The sequence below is a fragment of the Aotus nancymaae genome, unplaced genomic scaffold, assembly GCF_030222135.1.
Source record: "Aotus nancymaae isolate 86718 unplaced genomic scaffold, 86718_ANA_hifiasm-v0.15.2.pri h1tg000049l, whole genome shotgun sequence".
Classification (NCBI taxonomy): Eukaryota; Metazoa; Chordata; class Mammalia; order Primates; family Aotidae; genus Aotus; species Aotus nancymaae.
In genome coordinates this window covers 11,392,675-11,412,338 of record NW_026988463.1, presented here as the reverse complement: position 1 = coordinate 11,412,338, position 19,664 = coordinate 11,392,675, and the positions used below count along the sequence as shown (strand labels likewise).

Here is a 19,664-nt window from a genome sequence, read left to right as displayed (position 1 = left end):
GGGTGTAGTGGCTCACACCTGTAATCCCAGCACTTTGGGAGGCCAAGGCAGGTGGATCATTTGAGGTCAGGAGTTTGAAACCAGCATGGCCAAAATGGTGAAACCCCATCTCTACTAAAAATACAAATTAGTTAGGCAAAGTGTCAGGCGCCTGTAATCCCAGCTACTCGGGAGGCTGAGGCAGGAGAATTGCTTGAACGTGGGAGATGGAAGTTGCAGTGAGCTGAGATTGCACCACTGCACTCCAGCCTAGGCAACGGAGACTCCATCTGCTAAAAAGAAAAAAAAAGCTGGGCACGGTGGCTCATGCCTGTAATCCCAGCACTTTGGGAGGCTGAGGCGGGTGGATCACGAGGTCAAGAGATGGAGACCATCCTGGCCAACATGGTGAAACCCCGTCTCTACTAAAAATACAAAAAAATTAGCTGGGTGTGGTGACGTGCGCCTGTAGTCCCAGCTACTTGGGAGGCTGAGGCAGGAGAATTGCTTGAACCCAGGAGGCGGAGGTTGCACTGCAGCCTGGCACCTGGCAACACAGTGAGACTCTGTCTCTAAAAATAAAAATAAAATAAAATAAAAAGGAGCTAGGTAAAATATTTATCTTCCTAATAAAGGACTTTCTCTATCAGACCATGATTGCCAATGCCTGAAAGCTCTCAGTAAACTAATTAAATCTAAAATTGTAAGCCTATCATCATCACTGGGAAAACGTTTTAACCCATGTGTTCTGTTGCCCTAGGTCAGCCAGACTTTGCTGAATACAAAGGATACTATTGCTGTTATTATTTGTAACCATTATTCAGCAATTGGTCATGGCAGAGAGATGTATAACCTGTATTTGGTGGACTAACCTTTCCATTAATTTAGTTCCTTTTCTGAAAAAAAAAGGAAGCACAATAAATTGTATTTAGAAAAGATAATTATCCATTAGCTAATGCATTTCTCAAAGAAATATCCTATTACATGACAATGAGTCAGTTGCAGTAGAAATCCACCCATAGTTCTAATGCAGCATGGGGCAGGAGTCAAAGGCATATTTGAGGAAATTCAGGGAAAAAAGTTAGCATCTTCCTATGTTCCTAAAAGACAATTTTTAGAATAAGGTAAAACCCTGACTCTCAGAAAGATATAAAAACGAACATGTGTTAAAGACTACTCTACCCATTCACTGAGGGATCCAGGTAGGTCTTATTAACCAGTTTAAAAGAAGCTGAAGAACAGACTAAAGTATCAATCAGGAATTTGACATGACTGTGCAAAGGAAAGTAACTTTGATTTTTCCACGAAGGAAAGGGAAGTCGATTGCACTTCTGTGAGACAGGACATAATTGGAATAGAATTATTTTTGCATTGTCGTCAGTTACCTACTACTTACAGAGTTGTGAAATAGCTCACAGACAGCGAAGGACCAGGCTCTGATAACCCGAAGAGGTTAGACAATGCACAGTTTTCCATCCAAGCCCACTTTTTTTTTTTTTTTTTTTTGAGACGGAGTTTCGCTCTTGTTGCCCAGGCTGGAGTGCAATGGCATGATCTCTGCTCACCACAACCTCCACCTCCTGGGTTGAAGTGATTCTCCTGCCTCAGCCTCCCAAGTACCTGGGATTACAGGCATGTGCCACTGTGCCCAACTAATTTTTTGTATTTTTAGTAGACACGAGGTTTCTCCCCATTGGTCAGGCTGATCTCGAACTTTCGACCCCAGGTGATCCACCCACCTTGGCCTCCCAAAGTGCTGGGACTACAGGCGTGAGCCACACGCGCCTGGCCCTTTTCCTTTCCTTTTACCTTTTTCCTTTCCTTTCCTTCTTTCCTTCTTTTCTTTTCTTTCTTTTTCATATTATGCACTCTCCTGAAAGAAAGCAGTGAGAATTCACGTTCTTAATTAACCACAGTGTTTGAGCATAAAGAAAGCAACTTGGTCTCAGGAATTACAGTTCAAAAAATGACCCTTTAGACCATAAAGTGATTTCAGATGAAACCTGGTCTAGTGAAAGTCTGTGCTGGAAACATGAAATTTAGAGGGGTGCTGAAAAATCGTTGAAAATGTGGCCAATTCGTTACCCAGATGTTCGTTTATCTCTTGATGCCAAATGTCTGATATTTTATTGACTTTGTGAAAGCATCAACCAGATGTGTGACTCGATTCAAACAGAGAGGACTGGTTAGAGAGCACTTGCTGGTTATCCAGTTGCTGGCTGCCTTGTGAACCGAAAATGACCAGTACATATATAGATTTTAAGGTCAGAGTCATTACCTCAATCGCCCTGTGGCTGATAGCTACCAACCTGCCTGGTTAACAGATCTTCCTTTCAAAGAAGAGGCTGTGAACACAGGGAGTGGCACGCAGTAGGAATTCAATACGCATTTGCTAAATCCCATCCAAGTATTTGAGTCCAAGCAACAGAGGTGAGTTGCTTCACTTCCTAGGGAGGTAGACATTTGGGGCAAAGCAGCTAACAAGCTTCTAAAAATGGCCTTGAAAGAGAAATTACTTTGGCCCCTGGGGGGATTGGAATCAGGCGTGTAGATTTACAGTATTTACTCGGCTGCCATTTCTATTATCTAAAAATCAGGCAAAGCAGCTTGGAGTTGGCTAGTGAGTATAAACCCCTTGGTGTTTGATTATTTACTGGCTTGGCATACGCTGTTCTGTGTATAAAGATCTGGTGACTCCACGTATCAGAGGCAGGATTTAAAGATAGAAATCCCATGTAGCAATTTGCCTTTTTGCCGCATTTATAAAATCAGCCATCTGGGTGCTCATTGTCCAAATAAAATAATTTCCCTCATGACTGTGGGCTTTTTCTCGAAGGCAGCACTTTCTAAACTATGTTTAGAGGCATAGCAGCTGTTAATAGGTTTTCTAAGAAAAAGAGGCAAGTCTGTGTGGTCAACAAGTTTGGAAATTGCTGGGTGGAACTGAGTGATGTAGGTTTCTCGGTTGTTGGAATCTTTAACAGGCTAATGCATACCGTGACACTCCCATGAAACCTATATAGGGGGTGCCTCCTACTTTCAGCTCTCTTAACCAGTATTTTAATCGCTCTCATTTCAGCCTATGTTTCTCTGGCTCAAAAGCTTCCTGTTGCCTCTGATGCCAGTCCCAAACTCTTCTACCGTATTTTGTTATTTTTACTTTTTTCTGAGATAAGGTCTTGCCCTTTTGCCCAGGCTGGAGTACAGTGGTGCAATCCTAGCTCACTGCAGCTTTGAAGTCGGCTCAAGCAGTCCTCCTGAGTAGTTGGGACTACAGGCATGCCACCATGCATGGCTTGTTTTTACTTTTTAATAGGAGTAAAGACACTGTCTGGACTTCCCCATCTTCTGCAATCCACATCTTTCTTCTCTCCCACCCTAACCTTATTTCCTGCACACTCTAAATACATCCCTGATCCTGCTAGATTGATCTCCTCTTCTGTGTACACAGTGCCTTCACATACTCGTCTGTAAAATGGGGATGGTGTGTAGCTACCTTGCAACAGCATGGAGACCACTGAACGAGGATGTATGTAGGGCTTTGATCACTGTGCCCAGCATGTGAGAAGGACCCGATGAATGTTAGCTGCGCTGCGATTGTGATTGGTGTTATTGTCATCATTCCCTGCTTCGTGCTGTTCTGCCTTCCCATTTTTTCTTCCTTTCTGCTTAAACTGGATACTCCTTTTTTTTTTCTTTTTGAGACTGTCTTGCTCTGTCACCCAGGCTGGAGTGTGGTGGTGCGATCACAGGTGACTGCAGCCTTGACCTACTGGGCTTAAGCATCCTCCCGCCTTAGCCTCCCAATTAGCTGGGACTGCAGGCATGCATCACCATGCCCAGCTTATTTTTTGTATTTTTGAGATAGGGTCTCCATCAAAAGGCTATGTTGGTCTCGAATGGCTGGCCTCAAACTCCTGGGATCAAACGATCCTCCCACCTCGGCCTCCCAAAGTGCTGGGATTCCAGGCGTGCACCACCACACCTGGCCTGGATACTATATTCTCTTTGTGGCATTTCTGTTTGACTACATTTCCCCCACTTCCTTTTTGATTCTATAAGCCCTCTTATATAAAGGAAAATGAAAATCCCAATTGAAATTACTGTTTCTGAGCCCCTCTTATGTAGAAATTCAGGAATAAACAAAGATTCCAGCCTCAGCTCCTCCAAAAGCCCACACCCCTTCCACCTCACTTCTTCCTTTGAAGGGTTTCTTTCATTTCTGGCCTTCTAGTACACCCTCTCCATCCCCAGAGTTGAATGCTTAGTTTCTTGTTTCAGTTGATTTGGGACAATTTCACCCAGTTGGATTATAAGCTCCTTTAGAGCAGGGACAAAGCTTCGCCTTTATTTTTAATCTCCATCTAGTATTTAGACCGGAGATGGGCAAATTTTTCTTTTTTTTAAAGTTTTTCTTTTTTTTGAGAGATGGGGTCTTGCTATGTTGCCCAGGCTGGTCTTGAACTGCTGATCTCAAGTGCTCTTCCTGCCTTGGCCTGCTGGGATTACAGGTGTGTGTCACTATGCCCAGCCCTGACAGATGTTTTCTGCTCAAGGCTAGATACTAAATATTTTAGGGTGTGCAGGCCATATGGCCTCTGTTTCGGGCACTCGACTCTACCACTGTACCCCAGAGATGTAGCCCTAAAACTACCACAGACAGGCACCTAAATGAATGGATGTGGCTATGTTTTATTTCAACTTGATTGGTGAGCCCTGAAGATTGAATTTTATATAATTTTCCCATGTCATAAAACATTATTATTCTTTTGATGTTTTCCCACAGCCGTTTGAAAATGTAGAGGTCATTCTTAGCACAAGAGTGATACAGAAATTGGCACCGGTCTGGGTTTGGCCTGAAGGCTTGTGGACCCCTGGCCTAGACGAATGACAGGCATGTAAAAGGTAGTCACATCACAGGTGGCGCTGTGTGTGTGTGTGTGTGTGTGTGTGTGTGTGTGTGAGACAGAGGTCACTGAGGCTGGAATGCTGTGGCATGATCTCAGCTTACTACAGCCTCACTTCCTGAGCTCAAGCAGTCTTCCTGCCTTAGCCTTCCAAGTAGTTGGGATTACAGTCACAAGCCACCATGCCTGGCTAATTGTTGTATTTTAGTAGAGACAGGGTTTCACCATGTTGTTGAGGCTGGTCTTGAACTCCTGGGCTCAAGTGATCCACCTGCCTCGGCCTCCCAGAGTGCTAGGATTATAGGCATGCGCCACCACTACTGGCCACAGGTGGCTTTTTGATTCCTATGGGAGGAGAAAGTTCTGGCTGGCTTCGATGTTATAATTGGCTCTTCCGAACCACCGTTTTATGGCTTTTTCCTGCCAGAGCTTGTCCTGCCGCTGGATGAGAGTGCATTGCCCAAGAGAAAAAGTTGGTGAGGTTCCGCGTTCCATTTATCAATGATCATTTTGGGGGTTTTCACACACAAGAGACGGGATTATTTGCAAGCAACACCAATGAACTTTGGATAACTCAGAGGTTTTCCAAGATTTAAAGTGTCACGTATGAGACTTTAGTTTAAGGGAGTGTAACCAGCATGAAAAAAACGAAATAGAAGGAAATAGAAAATAGAAAGTTCCATCTATGCCACTAAAGGTTAAGTCTTATTTTGTGCAACTTTTTTTTTTTCCTGTGACGGAGTCTTGCTCTGTCTCCCAGACTGGAGTGCGGAGGCTTGATCTCGGCTTACTGTATTTCCCACCTCCTGGGTTCAATCGATTCTCCTACCTCAGCCTCCCGAGTAGCTGGGACCACAGGCTCATGCCACCACCATGCCTGCCTAATTTTTGTACTTTTAGTGGACATGAGGTTTCACTGATTGGCCAAGCTGGTCTTGAACTCCTCATCTCAAGTGATCCACCTGTCTCAGCCTCCCAAAGTGCTGGGATTAGAGGCATGAGCCATGTGCCCGGCCTATTATGTGCAACTTTTGTTTTACGTATGCCTATATCTGTATAGATACTAGGTCTCTCTTAATATGTCTTTTTTTTCTTTTTTTGAGACAGGAGTTCACTCTGTTGCCGAGGTCAGAGTACAGCGGTGCAGTCATGGCATACTGAAGCGTTGAATTCCTGGGCTTAAGTAATTTTCTCCACCCAGTCTCCTGAGAAGCTGGGACTACAGGTGGGTGCCACCATACCCAGCTAATTAATTTAAAAAACTCTTTTTTTTTTTTTGTAGAGACAGGGTCTTGCTTTATTGCCCAGGCTGATCTTGGACCCCTGGGCTCAAGTGATCCCCCTGCCTCAGCCTCCCAAAGTGCTGGGATTAGAGAGACGAGCCACTGCATCTGGCTCTCTATTTCTTACTGTGATCCACAGCAAGTAAACTTGTTTAAATAAGTGTGCAAACTACAGGAACTTAAGGAAAAGGAATGTATTGAAAGCATCTGGAAATCCTTCCACAATTAAAAAAAAATAGCTCTAGGCACAGTGGCTTATGCCTGAAATCCTAGCACTTTGGGAGGTTGAGGTGGGAGAATTGCAGGAGGCAAGAGTTTGAGACCAGCCTGGGCAACATAGGGAGATCCCATCTCTACAAAACAATTTTTAAAAGTATCCAGTCATGAGGCGTGTACCTCAAGTCCTCTCTACTTGAGAGGCTGAGACAGGAGGATCGCTTGAACCCAGGAGTCTGAGGTTACAATAAGCCATAATTGGGCCACTGCACTCCAGCCTGGGAAACAGTGAGACACTGTCTCTTAAAAAAAATAGAAAAGAAAAGAAAAAGAAAGGCTGGGCACGGTGGCTCATACCTGTAATCCCAGCACTTTGGGAGGCCGAGGTGGGCGGATCACAAGGTCAGGAGTTCAAGACCAGCCTGGCTAACATGGTAAAACCCCGTCTCTACCAAAAATACAAAAAATTAGTTGAGCATGGTGGCACGTACCTTTAATCCTAGCTACTCGAGTGGCTAAGGCAGGAAAACTGCTTGAGCCCAGGAGGCGGAGGTTGCAGTGAGCCAAGATCACGCTATTGCACTCCAGCCTGGGCAACGGGGTGAGACTTCATCTCAAAAAAAAAATAAACGCTTAACAGCCAGACCTTAGAGAGAAGGAGAACCTTGGCAACTAGAAAGTTCCAGATGGCAGAAAATTTAGGGCACTGTCATCTGGGTGAATCAGTCCTACTCTTTTGCATTTCTGAGCCCCTGTGCCCAAGATTCAAATACTCAGGAGAGAACACAGACAAGATCTCTACGTCAGCCAGAGTCCATTTCTGTTGCTTGCCAATCATCCCTATCTCCTGTGTGTGCAAACTCCTAAAATAACCACTTGTAGAAGAAACGCTGACTCATACAAACTTCTACTGTGTCTTAAGGCGTCCTGCCAGCTCTGCAACTGCTGCTGTCGGGCAAGGGAACCTCTCCGGTCTCAGGACAATGGTGGCCGGGAGAAGCTAAGCTAAGGTCAAAGCAAAACACAGCAAGAACTTAGTCTAAGTTATCGACCTGGCTAGGAAGGAGGGCATCTTGAATGCCAGTTCCCCAAGACAGCGTTTCATGGGTGAGGTGTATTCTCCCATGGCAAGACATTGGAGGTGCCACGACGAGACACAGGACAACAGATGACTGCAGAACAGAACCCACAGACGACTACAAAGGAAGGAAACTGGTTTTCCTTCTCTAATAAAAACAACAACAACAACAACAAAAAAAAATATCCAGGTGTGGTGGCGGCTGCCTGTAATCCCAGTTACTTGGGAGGCTGGGGTAGGAGAACTTGAACCCGGGAGGCAGAAGTTGCAGTGAGCCGAGATCGCACCACTGGACAATAGCCTGGGCGACAGAGTGAGACTCCATCTCAAAAAAAAAAAAAACAAAAAATCCAAAACCAAAATATTGTTGCTTCTATTCTGATAATAAAACAGGGTTAATGCTCAAAATTTTTAAACTAAAAAAATACGGAGGCTGGGTGCGGTGGCTCACGCCTGTAATCCAACCACTTTGGGAGGCCACGATGGGCGGATGATGAGGTCAAGAGACCAAGACCATCCTGGCTAACACAATAAAATCCCATCTCTACCAAAAACGCAAAAACTTAGCCAGGCATGGTGGTGCATGCCTGTGTTTCTCAGCTACTTGGGAGGCTGAGGCAGGAGAATTGCTTGAACCAAGGAGGTGGAGATTGCAGTGAGCCTAGATGGCACCACTGCACTCCAGCCTGGGTGACAGAGTGAGACTCCATCTAAAAAAAAAAAATCCTGAAAGTTATAAAAGAGGGCAAATGTCATTTAAAAGAATGCTGCAGCCAGGCAGTGGCTCTCACCTGTAATCCAAGGCAGAAGGCAGGCGCTTGAGCCCAGGAGTTCAAGACCAGCTTGGCCAACACAGCAAGACCCTGTCTCTACAAAAATAAAATTAAAAATAATTACCATGTGTGATGGTGTGGCTCTAACTCTATTTTAGCTACTAGGGAGGGTGAGGCAGGAGGATCACTTGAGCTCAGGAGTTCGAGGCTGCAGTGAACCAAGAGTGTGTCATTGCACTCCAGCCTGGCCAATAGAGTGAGACCCTGTCTCTAAAACTAACCAGCTGGGTGCAGTGGCTCATGCCTGTCATCCCAGCACTTTGGGAGGCCGAGGTAGGCAGATCACTTGAGGTCAGGAGTTCGAGACCAGCCTGGCTAACATGATGAAACCCCATCTCTAGTAAAAATACAAAAATTAGCCAGGCGTGGTGGCACACACCTGTAATCCCAACTACTCGGAAGGCTGAGGCAGGAGAATCACTTGAACTTGAGAGATGGAGGTTGCAGTGAGCCAAGATTGCACCACCACACAACAACCTGGGCAACAGAGCAAGGCTCCGTCTCAAACAATAATAATAATAATAAAAATAATAAAATAATAAAATAAAACTAACAGAATGCTGCCAACCTCAGATAAACACTAAGAGCTTCCCTTCAGACATCTCTTCCTTCTTTCTTTCCTTCCTTCCTTCTCTCCTTCCTCTTTCCTTCCTATCCTCCTTCTCTTCTTCCTGTTCTGAATCATGCTTCTCAAGGAGAGACAAATTGCACTTTGGGATCTGGTCTCTTTTCTCACACATCTCTGCTCTCTAGGGGGGCACCTCCCTCCCTATGGATATCACAGGGAGTTCTTTTCCTTTTAGATTTTGAATGGAGGAAGACTTCAGGCAGAACTGTACACAGCTCAGAGCTGGAGAGAAGTGAAAGCTTAAAAGAAAATAATGCTGGACAAATTAGATGTAGCTTGTATAATCTGGAGCTAGTCATGAGAATAGAATGTAAGAGAAAGTCTAATTTGATTCAGCAAACACATTTTTTCATTCCTTTTATGCAGATGGCTCTGCTAGGTGACCTGGAAGGGAAGGAAACAGGCAGGGTTGCTTCCTTCAAGGAAGACAGAGTTGCTTCCTGTCCCCCTGTCCAGGGGGGAGAGAATTTCAAAGCGATTACAGCACAGACCAGCCTGTGGCAAATGCCTGAGCCAAGTGCGATGAGGACATAGAGGCAATTAAAATGCAATCATTAAGGCCGGGCACCTTGGAAGGCCAAGGCGGGCGGATCACTTGAGGTCAGGTGTTCGAGACCAGCCGAAACCCCCATCTATACTAAAAATACAAAAATTAGCGAGGTGTGATGGCACAGGCCTTTAGTCCCAGCTGCTCAGGAGGCTGGGGCAGGAGAATCTCTTGAACCCAGGAGGTGGAGGTTGCAGTGAGCTGAGATCGCGCCATTGCACTCCAGCCCGGGTGACAAAGTGAAACTCTCTCTTAAAGAAAAAAAAATGCGGCCGGGCGCGGTGGCTCACACCTGTGATCCCAGCACTTTGGGAGCCGAGGCGGGTGGATCATGAGGTCAGGAGTTTGAGATCAGCCTGGCCAAGATGGTGAAACCCCGTATCTACTAAAAACACAAAAAAATAAGCCGGGTGTGGTGGCAGAGCCTGTAGTCCCAACTACTCGGGAGGCTGCAGCAGAAGAATCATCAGAACCCAGGAGGCAGAGGTTGCAGTGACTGCACTCCAGCCTGAGTGACAGAGTGAGACTCCGTCTTCAAAAAAAAAAAAAAAAATGCAATTTAGCTTGTTGTGTGATACATTGTCATTTCACAAGTAAGAGGGCATTCCAGATGCCTTCCACTCCAGCCTCAGGGGGTTCTCTTCTACTTGCTTTGCTTTGCTTTTTCTTTTTTGAGATGAAGTCTCACTCTGTCACCCAGGCTGGAATGCAGTGGTGAGATCTTGGCTCACTGCAACCTCTGCCTCCCAGGTTCAAGCAATTCTCTTGCCTCAGCCTCCTGAGTAGCTGGGACTGCAGGTGCCTGCCACCACACCTGGCTAAGTTCTGTGTATTTAGCAGAGCAAGGGTTTCACCATGTTGGCCAGGCTGATCTCGAACTCCTGGCCTCAAGTGATCCACCCAGCTCGGCTTCCCAAGTGCTGGGATTACAGGAGTGAGCAATGGTGCCCAGCCATTTGTTTTGCTTTCAGCTGCTAGAATGGGTGCTTTTTTTAAAAAAAAAAAAAAAAATCTATTTATTTAAATTTTAGACTCAGAGGGTACACATGCAGGTGTGTTACATGGATTTATTGTGTGAGGCTGATTATTTGGGGGCTTCTATTCACCCAAATCGTGAATATAGGGCCCAATATATTTTTCAATCTTCTGGGTGCTTTTGCTTGGATTCTGTCCTTCCTCACCTGGTGAACTCCTTCTCACACGTTCAGGTCTCAAATATCAATGCCTCACTTTCCCTGACTTCTTCCCTGGGCTCCATACCCATCTCTCTCTCTCTTTCTCTCCCTCTGTCTCTCTCTCCTTTTTTTTTTTTTTTTTTTGAGACAGAGTTGCCCAGGCTGGAGTGCAGTGGCGTAATCTCAGCTCACTGCAGCCTCCGCCTCCCACATTCAAGCGATTCTCCTGCCTCAGCCTCCTGAGTAGCAGGCATCACAGGCGCCTGCCACCACCACGCCCAGCTGATTTTTGTATTTTTAGTAAAAATGAGGTTTCACTATGTTGCCCAGGGTGGTCTTGAACTCCTGACCTCAGGTAATCCACTCCCCTCGGTCTACCAAAGTGCTGGGATCAGAGGTGTGAGCCACCACGCCCAGCTCATACCCCTCTCTCTTATTACAGGTTTTTTTTCTTCCTATCACCTCACCCTGCACAATTTTTAATAACATGTTTACTGCCTGTTCCCTTCATTCTGTTAGGGAAAAGGTCACATTTGTTTTATTTGTCCAGCACTTGGCTGGACTCAGTGAATAGCTATTGAATCAATAAAAGGCAAATGACCATGTTAAATGACAAGATATACACTCATGAGTGGAAGGGGCTGAGGCAGGTTATTCTGATTGAGATGGGGTAGGTTCTGACCATTGAACAAGAGAGATGCTAAAAGCAACGTGGGATGCTGGACTGGATCCTGGAACAGAAAAAAGATGTGAGTAGAAAAACTGGTTACTTTGCATCAAGTCCGTGGTTTAGTGAATAGTGATGTGCCAAGGTTAAATTCTTAGTTTTGACAAAGTTTTTATGTACCATCGTTCTATAAGATGTTAATATTGAGGGGAAGGCAAGTAAAGTGTTCATGGGAACTCTGTGTACTATCATTGCAACTGTTCTGCAAATCTAGAGTTATTCCAAAATAAAACCCTTTTTAATTATTTATTTATTTATTTCAGACGGAGTTTCGCTCTTGTTGCCCTGGCTGAAGTGCAATGGTGTGATCTCACTGCAACCTCCACCTCCCGGGTTCAAGCGATTCTCCTGCCTCAGCCTCCCGAGTAGCTCGGATTACAGGCATGCACCACTATGCCCGGGTAGTTTTGTATTTTTAGTAGAGATGGGGTTTCTTCATGTTATCAGGCTGGTCTCGAACTCCTGACCTCAGGTGATCTCCTGCCTCGGCCTCCCGAAGTCCTGGGATTACAGGCGTGAGCCACAGCGTCCAGCCTATAGAAACCTTATTTTTAAAAAGAACGGAGGCTGGGCACGGTGGCTCACACCTGTCATCCCACCACTTTGGGAGGTTGAGGTGGGAAGATTACTTGAGCCCAGGAGCTCAAGATCAGGCTGGGCAACATGAGGAGAACTTGTCTCTACAAAAAATAAAAAATATGGGGGCCAGGTGATGTGGCTCACACCTGTAATCCTGGCACTTTGGGAGGCCGAGGCGGGCAGATCACCTGAGGTCAGGGGTTCAAGACCAGCCTGGCTAACATGGTGAAACCCCATCTCTACTAAAAATACAAAAATTAGGTGGGCATGGTGGAGCATACATGTAATCTCAGCTACTTGGGAGGCTGAGGCAGGAGAATTGCTTGAACCCAGGAGGCAGAGGTTGCAGTGAGCCAAGATCACGCCACTGCACTCTACCCTGGGTAACAGAGTGAGCCTCCATCTCAAAATAAATAAATAAATAAATAATTTAAAAAATAGCCAGATGTTGTGGTACGCACCTGAAGGCCTAGCTGCTTCAGAGGCTGAGGCAGGAGGGTACTTGAGCCCAGGAGTTTGAGGTCATAGTCAGCCATGATTGTAGCACTGCACTCCAGCCTGGGGGACAGAGTGAGATCCTAACAAAGAAAAAGGAGAAAAGAAAGAAAGAAGGGAGGCAAAGAGGGAGGGAGGTAGGGAGGGAGGGAGGAAGGAGGGAAGGAGAGAAGGAAGGAAAAAAATCTTGCATCTGCAATCAGAGAATTTCAATTTCAGAGATCTTTTGTGATCTCAAGAGTGTTGAAAAACTCTCCCTGCAAAAATAAGCTTGCAAAATTAATTCCCATTCCTTTAAACTGAAATAATACATGCATGTCAAATATATTTAACCACAATTTGCAAAGTCAAGTCATACTAAAGTCAGATCGCAGTATCAAAAACTTACGACTCATCCTGCTAATACCTAATTGATTTTTTCCTTCTGTTTTCTTAAGTTGTAATCATTATAAACCAAGCTGTGGCCTGTGATTAAAAGTTAACTGCTCAGGTGCAGATCAGTGAAGCCTGAGCATACTAACAAGCTCTTCTCAAACCAGCTATTGGATGGGACCAAGAACTGTTAAGTCTCCAGGCCTCCCTGTCTCCCATTGGGTTAGAGTTTTCCTATGGCACATACTAAAATCACCTGTGCCTGAACACCACCAAAAACCAAGCAGAGATTCTAATCTCTGGGGATATACATTAGGCTTACAACTGAAAATTAACTTTGTGTTAAACTACAAGATCAAGATTGCTGCTCGGCCAGGCACGGTGGCTCACACCTGTAATCCCAGCACTTGGGAGGCTGAGGCAGGCAGATCACTTGAGGTCAGGAGTTCGAGACCAGCCTGGCCAACATGGCAAAACCCTGTCTCCAATAAAATACAAAGAAATTAGTCGGACATGGTAGCACGTGGCTATAATCCCAGCTACTCAGAGGCTGAGGCAGGAGAATCATTTGAACCTGAGAGGTGGAGGTAGGGGTTGCAGTGAGCCGAGATCGTGCCACTGCACTCCAGCCTGGATGACAGAGCAGGACTCCGTCTCAAAAAAAAAAAAAGATTGCTGTGCTATTTATGCTGTGAACATTGCTGAAAGATTGAGCAGGAAAAATGGAGATCAATACTCAGACAGTTCCATCTGAAAGGCTCCCTTTGAACATAGCAACTGTTCGCTGGTGGAATTTGGCTCTACAGGTAATGAGCATTTTGTGAGAAATCACACTTGTGGTCTCCCCATCAGCATTAACAATCTCTTGCAACAAAGAAAGCTGCAATGAACAGGGGAAACGTAGAAAATGTCATCAGAGGCCTCGCCGTGGCTCCCGCCTGTAATCCCAGCACTTTGGGAGGCCAAGGCAGGTGGATCTTCTGAGGACAGGAGTTTGAGACCAGCCTGGCCAACATGGTGAAACCCTGTCTCTACTAAAAATACAAAAATTCGGCAGGCATGATGGCGGGTGCCTGTAATCCCAGCTACTCAGGAGGCTGAAGCAGGAGAATCACTTGAACCCGGGAGGTGAAGCTTGCAGTGAGCCGAGATGGCACAACTGCACTCCAGCCTGGGTGACAAATCGAGACTCCAAAAAAAGGAAAATGTCATACCCAACACTGGCCACTACTAGTGTGTTCAGCCATCCTGATTTGCTTGGGACCGTCCTGTTTTTAGCACTCAAAAGTCTTGCATCCCAGGAGACCATTGGTCCTGGGCAAAACGGGTGGGTTTTGTTGTTATTTTACGACTACCTGCTTTATGGAGAGTGCAAGGCTTCAGAAGGCTGTTCAGTGGTAAGCAATGGAACTGGTTTCTCCTTATCTGTAGCATTAAAAGCCAGATACTGAAGAGCGATGGTGTAAGAACATAACCCAGTTGGAGAAAAATACCTGTATAGAGTAAGCTGGTGTATTGGATGCATAATTGCCATATCAACAAAGCAATACTAATAACTATACATTAAGATAGGAAACAGCTTTCTTCCGAGGAGTGCAGCTTTATAAAAGCAGTCTTCACTATCAAGGCATTAAACCTGTACTCTGAAGCCAGGAAACCTTGGCCTGACTTGACACTGTGCTCTTTGAAAGGTCTGTTGTTAATGTTTGACTATTCTTAATGACCATTTCTGGCTTATCAAGGTGACATTTTCCTTTCATTTCAGGTGGCTGAGACTTAGGGAGTGAAGTAATTTGGTGGTATTCATTGCAGGGGCTGCACAGATGCTGTCAGTACGCTTTAAAAGTCTTTTTAAAGTAATAGATGCTCATTATAAAAATTCAAACAATACAAAAATGTAGAAAGTAGAAAGTACTTTCTACTTTAGGAAGGAAATTTCCCACCCTCAAATTTTCATTCCATCACAATTTGATGTGTTTCTTCTCAGTGGTTTGTTGGACATATGTTAACACATGGATATAAAAAAATAAATTGGACGATATTGTACTAATCATAATCTTTTTTTCATTCAAACTATATATCATGACCATCTTTCTATGCCAGTAATACAGCATTATCTTTTCTTTCTTTCTTTTCTTTTTGACGGAATCTCACTCTGTCATCAAGCTGGAGTGTAGTGGCGCCATCTCGGCTCACTGTGACCTCCACCTCCCAGGTTCAAGCAATTTTCCTGCCTCAGCCTCCAGAGTAGCTGGGACTACAGGCACGCGCCACCACACCCAGCTAATTTTTGTATTTTTAGTAGAGACGGGGTTTCACTGTGTTGACAAGGATAGTCTTGATCTCTTGACCTCATGATCCGCCCACCTCAGCCTCCCAAAGTGCTGGGATTACAGTCATGAGTCACTGCGCCCAGCTCCCCTCCCCTTTATTTGAGACAAAGTCTTTTTCTGTCATCCAGGCTGGAGTGCAATGGTATAATCATAGTTCACTGCAACCTCTGCCTCCCAGGTTCAAGTGATCCTCATGCCTCAGCCACAGGAATAGCTGGGGCTAGAGGCACACGCTACCACACCTGGCTAATTTTTGTATTTTTAGTAGAGACAGGGTTTTGCCATGTTGTCCAGGCTGATTTCAAACTCCTGGCCTCAAATGATCTGCTTGCCTTAGTCTCCCAAAATGCTAGGAAGACACTGTGTCCGGCCAAAAATAAAAGTATCTTCTGTTTAATTTGGCCTATTTCTTCCTTTTCTCATCACTGCATAATTTTTCAGCATCTGGTTATACCTTATTTTTTCTTAACTAATTTTTTATTGCTGACAGCTAGGTGATTTAACAATTTTATAAAGAATGCTGCAATAAATATCTTTTGTCATTTTTGCACACTGTCCAATTATTTCCTCTATATAAATTCACTTCTCTTTTTTATTTTTGATACAGAGTCTCACTCTGTTGCAAAGGTTGGAGTGCAGTGGCGCGATCTTGGCTCACTACAACCTCTGCCCCCCGGGTAATACAAGCTATTATCCTGCCTCAGCCTCCTGCGTAGCTGGGATTACAGACACTCGCCACCATGCCTGGCTAATTTTTGTATTTTTAGTAGAGACGGGGTTTCACCATGTTGGCCAGGGTGGTCTCCAACTCCTGACCTCAAGTGATCCACTCGCCTCAGCCTCCCAAAGCGCTGGGATTATAGGCATGAGCCACTGCCTCCAGCCTCCTCTATACAAATTCTTAAAAGTAGAATTGCTGAGTTAAAAGCTTTCAACTAGGCTTAGATTGTGGAAGACGTGCAAATCTGAATTCACTTTACAGGGTGCATTTTGAGACTAAATTAAAACTTCTTAACTTGAGGAAGAGAGAAAATACAATAATTCAAATGACACCATGGAAAGAGCAGCGGAGCAGGAGTTAGAATATCTTGGTTCTAGTGTTTGTTCACCTCCCAGCTAACTGGTTGACCTTTGACAAGCTTCTTAACCTTTCTGCACGTCTGACTCTTGCCTCCAGTTCAATCTAGTCTCATGGATCTTCCAAATAATTGACAGAGTCATTTTCTACAATGCAAATATGACCTCTGCTTAAGTCCGTCAGGAGCTCACCATTGCCTTCCGGATGAAGCTAAAACCCCTAGCTAACCACGCAGCAGCCTGTGTTTGTAGCTTCCTCTCCCTCCACGTGCCCAGCCAGGACCTTTGATTTAGCTGTTCTCGCCTCCTTTCATCGCCCTCAGTGCTCACAGGTTGCTAAGCCGCCAGTGTTGGTTTAGATTTTCCCTCTTTCTGAGCACCTGGTCCCCTCTCTGACCAGCTGACTTCTGCTCATTCTTCAAGAAATACCTTGGACTTTATATGAGTCCATTCTCACACTGCTATAAAGAAATACCCAAGACTGGGCAATTTATAAAGGAAAGAGATTTAATTGACTCACAGTTCCGCATGGCTGGGGAGGCCTCGGGAAACTTAAAATCAAGAAGGAGAAGCAAACACGTCCTTCTCCACAGGGCGGCAGAAGAGAAAGAATGAGCAAGAACAGGGAAAACCGCCTTATGTAATCACCAGATCTCTTGAGATTTCACTCACTATCACGAGAACAGCATGGGGAACACCACCCCCATGATCCAACCATGGGGATTATAATTCAAGATGAGATTTGGGTGGGTACACAACGCCTAAGCACTTCGGACTTCCGACCTTCTTAGAAGACTTTCCTGACACCTCCAGGTTGAACTGATGCCTCTTCTGGCTCTTGTGAATGCAGTGTATTACTTCACATGTCCTCTGTAAATAGCACACACTGTATTACAATGGCTGACTTTCTTATCTGGGTCACTTCATTCTTTTGACGGCAGAAACCATGACTTGTTCATCTTTGAATTCCCAGCATCTACCACAGTGTCTAACACATATAAATGTTTGCTGAATCTTTGTGGAATAAAACAATTGATCTATAAAACAAGTGATTGGATTCAGTAATACAAAATTGTAGCCAAGTGTGGTGGCTCACGCCTGTAATTCTAGCACTTTAGGAGGCTGAGGTGGGTGAATCACTTGAGCTCAGGAGATTGAGACCAGCCTGGGCAATGTGGTGAAACCCATCTCTACAAACAATACAAAAAAATTAGCTGGGTATGGTGGTGCACACCTGTAGTCCCAGCTACTTGGGGGGCTGATGCAGGAAGATTATTTGAACCCAGGAGGACGAGACTGCAGTGAGCCGTGTTGGCACCACTGTTCTCCAGCCTGGGCAACGAAGTGAGACCCTGTCTCAAAAAACAAAAATTGTAGTTTATGAGAATTAAAAGTTGAAGGAAACCTCAGAACAACAACTAAAGAAACAATTCAAAATAATACAGTAAACACACACACACACACACACAGACAAGGCCAGGCATAGTGGCTCACACCTGTAATCCCAGCATTTTGGGAGGCTGAGGTGGGTGGATCATGAGGTCAGGAGTTCGAGACCAGCCTGGCCAACATAGTGAAACCTCATCTCTACTAAAAATACAAAAAAATTAGCCATGCATGGTGGCAGGCTTCTGTAATGCCAGGTACTTGGGAGGCTGAGGCAGAAGAATCACTTGAACCTGGGAGGTGGAGGTTGCAGTCAGCACTCCAGCCCGGGTGACAGTGCAAGACTCCATCTGAAAACACACATGCACACGAATCAAAATGGCACACTGGAAAAATAACTATTTAACATAAAAGAAAGCAATAAAAAAGGAACAGAGTAACAAAAAAGACTTGAAGCATATAAAAAACAAACAGCAAAATGTCAGGTGTAAATCCAGCCACATCAATAATTACATAAATGTGAATGGGTTAAATACTCCAATCAACAGGTAAAGATTGTCAGACTGGATTAAAAAAAAAAACAACCAGGATCCAACTATATGCTGTCTGTAAGAGACACACTTCAGATTCAAAGACACAAATAGGCTGAAAAGGATGAAAAAATGTATACCATGCAAACATAAGAGAGCGGGAGTGGCTATATTAATATCAGACAGAAGAGAATGTAAGACAAAAAACGTTACTACGGAAAAAGAGGGACATTTTATAGTGATAAAAACAGTGGCTCACGCCTGTAATCCCAGCACTTTGGGAGGCAGAGGCAGGGAGATCAGCTGAGGTCGGGAGTTCAAGACCAGCCTGACCAACATAGTGAAACCCCATTTCTACTAAAAATACAAAAAAATTAGCCTGGCATGGTGGCAGACACCTGTAATCCCAGCTACTGGGAAGGCTGAGGCAGGGGAATTGCTTGAACCAGGGAGGTGGAGGTTGCAGTGTGCTGCACTCTAGCCTGGGCAACAGAGCAAGACTCCAACTCAAAAAAAGACAAAAAACAATACATCAGGAAGACATAACAATTATATATATGCCCAATAACAAAAGTAGAAGGGAATTGTAGAATGAATTACAGATCCTTTACAGTGTGTATATTATAACTTACAGTGTGTAATTTACAGTGTGTTTTTAGAATCATCCCTGGGAACCTCTCCAGATTCTTGACCTTGTGGCTTCCTGTCCACTCCATTCTAAGGTGTTATCATACTCAAGTGCACCACAGTGGTGGTCTTGATGGGGAAAAGAAATCACAGTAGCACTAACAGGAAACAGCTGTCATTTTTTGGTGTAGGAGAGATGTTTAAGAGCCCATTTTAAACATCCGAACTTCTGGTGTTCGGATTTTTGTCAGCCCATAGTCAGTTTCTTCTCTTAAGTCTCTTTTCCTTTAACTGGTCCTCTTTCCACACCTCATTTCTCAGTCATTCTGATCTTGATCTCAGAAATCTCACATTCTCCTCATTGATTTAGCATGGTTTCCTACTCTAATACCAATTCTACTATCAGATGGAAAGAATCATCTTCTGGTGTGACAGGAAGCCCTAATTATTGATTTAAAATTCCCCTACCCTTCTCCAACTTCTAAGGAAGTTAACTCAAGAATGATTGGAGTAGATTGAAGATTCTCTGAGTGGAAGAATGGGTGAGATTCAAATTAGAGAAGTACTATGAGGACTGAATGAACCTACCTAAGAAAGACAGTTTCCAAACTAAAGATATGGGAGTTGGGTACATAGGTAGGGGTTCTGGAATCATCTTAACCAGAGAGGGGACAGAGGAAAAACACAGAGGAGACTCAGGGGAGAGAGTATCAGGATGGATATATAGGCAACAGATTCACACTTCAAGGGGACATTTAGACATTCTGCTCTGGGATGAGCAAAATCACCCTCTATTTAATCTCCCAACAAAACGTTTAATAAAAAGTAAAACACTATTCTTTATTGGAGCAGGATCTGTTGATTTTGTTTTTATTTTGCTCTTTACTTTCTT

General features: G+C 44.6%; 1 protein-coding gene and 2 long non-coding RNA genes across 6 annotated transcripts in view; 2 read left to right on the top strand and 1 right to left on the bottom strand.

Annotated features, from left to right (window-relative positions):
- LOC105734569 (uncharacterized) overlaps window positions 1-16,838 on the bottom strand; it is a 34,680-nt gene extending 17,842 nt beyond the window's left edge. For 2 of the 4 annotated variants that reach the window (XR_001111546.2, XR_010337355.1), the window contains exons 1-4: window positions 16,750-16,838; window positions 12,414-12,530; window positions 8,255-8,332; window positions 1,789-1,852 (exon numbers count right to left, since the gene is read on the bottom strand). This is a non-coding gene — a long non-coding RNA (uncharacterized LOC105734569). The remainder of the gene's footprint in view (window positions 1-1,788; window positions 1,853-8,254; window positions 8,333-12,413; window positions 12,531-16,749) is intronic. The other 2 variants (XR_010337354.1, XR_010337356.1) reach the window with 2 other exon arrangements.
- BMERB1 (bMERB domain containing 1) overlaps window positions 1-19,664 on the top strand; it is a 167,247-nt gene that overhangs the window by 22,181 nt on the left and 125,402 nt on the right. The window lies entirely within an intron of this gene.
- The window catches only part of LOC135269015 (uncharacterized), a 36,312-nt gene continuing 27,820 nt past the window's right edge, over window positions 11,173-19,664 (top strand). The window contains exon 1 of the long non-coding RNA XR_010337357.1: window positions 11,173-11,395. This is a non-coding gene — a long non-coding RNA (uncharacterized LOC135269015). The remainder of the gene's footprint in view (window positions 11,396-19,664) is intronic.